Below are 3160 nucleotides of genomic sequence, written 5' to 3'. Positions count from 1 at the left end.
TGTCTATCTATCTATCTATCTATCATCTATCTATACACCCATCTATCTTTCTACCATGCATAAATACACATCACATCTAGGACAGAAGCTGTTGACTTTTTAACCTAGAAATCTGCAATATAAGGGAGTCTTATTTCTGCTTAAAGATAGGCTTCTCTTACGTTGAGTCCATAACCATTTTGCAGTATTTTACCAAAAGCAACAAGCAGCAATCATGAAGTGATCCTGTGACTCCCTTTACAATTCCATGTAATAACACCACCTTAGCTAGCCTGCAGTTTGCCTTCCAAAGCATAAAATGCAACAGTTTGCCAAAATTGTTTGCCAATGCAAAACAAAGGTCTAGGCAGGTAGCTTTTAAAGCTATTACTCAGCATCTGGGTCTTTGCTTGCATTGCATTTCCACAATTAACGAGGGTCCAAGTTCCTTCATATTACTGCTTTTGTATGTGATTGCATATGTATTACAACCAGCAGGTAATAGAAGGAAAGAAGGAAGATGAAACACTATTTCCTTAAGAATGATTCCTGAAAGTACTATAAAATTGGCATATTTATTTACCAGTTTTTAGTTAAATGGTCCAAACTAGCAGCAAAGTATAAAATTTTGTCTTTTACTTGGGTCAATTGCTACCCCGAAAAAATGAAGTTCTCTTACTAAAGAATAAGATCAGACAATGCATTAAGCAATTTGCAATATATCTGACATACATCATTTTATTATTGCATGAAATAGAAAACATAATGATAAAGTAGCCATTAATATGGGGATTAAATTATCAATTATAAGAGATAAGGTAGTTATGTAAACTTTTATAAAAAGTAAAATCAAATCATTGAGAGCTAAACAGTAAATTGTAAAACAATATATTCAATGCACAAAAAACATTTATATAAATATGTACACATAATATAATTATCTGTAGGTAAGGTAATAAAATTGGGAGTGGCGGTGGACCAAGAGGAAACATTACATGTTTTGATAATATGAAGTTCTAGTTGCTTATGACAAAAATGTTTTAGTACTAGAAAGGTGTTACTTCCTAAACATGCGATGTAACAAAATACAGAATTGAATGTATATATGTGTGTGTGTATACCTAAATACATGTAATACGTTTCTATATCTATATTTGTATACGTTTCTATATTTTATACTTTTAAATACAGGTTTTCGTGTATAAATTTAGATAATTAATCCACCTGAAAATGTTTATCTGATGAGACCTGACTTTATTTTTATCATATGACTATTGAACACATTAGTAAAATAAAGGAAAACAATACAAAACGCTCAATAGAAAAAATACCAAAACATTTTTATTTTGTTTTATTACATTTAATTGACACAGAATAATTGCATGTATTTATGAGATACAATGTGATACAACCTGGAATGATTAAATAAATCTAATTAGCATATACATCACTTCACTTATTTTTTTGTGGTGAGATATTTGACATTTAATCTCTTAGCAATTTTGAATATACAATGCATCATTAATATAGTCAACCATGTTGTGCAATAGATCTTAAAAACATATTCTTCCTGACTAACTGAAACTTTGTACCCTTTGACAAACATTTTCCCATTTCTTCTCCTGCCTCCACCCTCTCATAACCAACATTTTACTCTACTTCTGTGAGTTTGATTGTTTAAGGCTCCGTATGTTAGTAAGATCATGTGGTATTTGTCTTTCTATGTCTGACTTATTTCACTTGATGTTCTCCAGCTTCATCCACGTTGTCAAAAATAACATAATTCCTTTCTTTTTAAAGGCTGAATAACATTCCATCAGGTTTATAAAACACATTTCCTTTATCCATTTGTCTGTTGTTGAGCATGCATTTTGATTTCATATTTTGACTATTGTAAATAATGCTGCAGTGACCATGGACATGCAGGTATCACTGTGATATATTGATTTCAATTTCTTTGCATTATATTTTTATTTTTAAAAGTCCCCTCTGACTACTGAGTGAAGGTTTTATTGGTGCTAAGTAAGGGTGGAAGGAGACTCTAGTTTCAAGGATAGAACTGACATTGGCTTAGAATTAGGTGGTGGCAATTGGGATGAAGGAAAGTAGATTTATTTGAGCCATATTTGGCATGGACAGAATTTGCTAATAGATTAAATGGGAGAGACACATGTAAGTATAATATTTCAAGGATCAATCTCTAATTATTTATTAAGATATGTACCAATGAGCATGTTTATCTCTTCTGAAGATTGTCACCTATTTGAACACTTTGTAATTTGTGGATTTTTTAGCTGAAAAAATATTTATAAAGTTTGAATTAAAGAAATGTATTCTGATAAAACTTCATCCCAGAGAAATGCGTGTTAAGAATATTAATTTCTAATAGATAATTTACTATATAACAACTCAATTTGTTATCAAAACACTAGGGGTTTAGTCTAGGCCCTGCTACTCACCACACAGGAATTCAACCAAGTATTGCTAAGTAAGAAGGCCTTAATCGGGTGCTACAGCTGAAGAGATGGGAGCGCAATCTCAAATCCATCTCACTGAACCACTAAAACCAGGAGTTTATAATAATCAGGGGAGAAATGCAACACTATAAGAAAACAGGAATTAGGAAGGGACAAAGAAGCAATCATGATGAATGAGGGGTCTGAAGTCTCATTATCTGGATGTGGTGATCTGGTGAGTTTCAATTCTTTGATACATTTTTTTTTTTTTTTTCTTTAAGAGGCCTGAAGGTTCTTTCTTGAGGAAGGAACTCAGATAAAACAAATATAAATTTCAAGCTTTAAGAACAGAAAGGTCAATTTCTATGTTTATCCAAAAGACCAATCTATGGGACTATTGGGTCAGTTTCAAATTCAAACGAGAAACATCAGAAAACTGATAATTAAAGTCCAATGTTTCTGAAGCAACACTTGTGTACGTGAACCAGGATTAAATAAATTTGAATCTATAATATTAAATAATTATCTTTAATTATTAATATAAGACAATCCTTACTGGTTAGTCTGTACTAGGGAACTTTCCTTACATGTGCTCCAGGACATGTATTTGGGGAAAGGTTTCTGGTAGTAAAGGGATTAATCTCTACTTAGAAATCATTATTGTTTTTAATTTCAATGTTCCCAAGTCTCAATTTACAAATCAAACGAAATGAACAATGGAAAAG

Source organism: Papio anubis, chromosome 15 (genome assembly GCF_008728515.1).
Source record: "Papio anubis isolate 15944 chromosome 15, Panubis1.0, whole genome shotgun sequence".
NCBI lineage: Eukaryota > Metazoa > Chordata > Mammalia > Primates > Cercopithecidae > Papio > Papio anubis.
The sequence above is the reverse complement of the archived record's forward strand: the minus strand, read 5'-3'. Positions refer to the sequence as shown.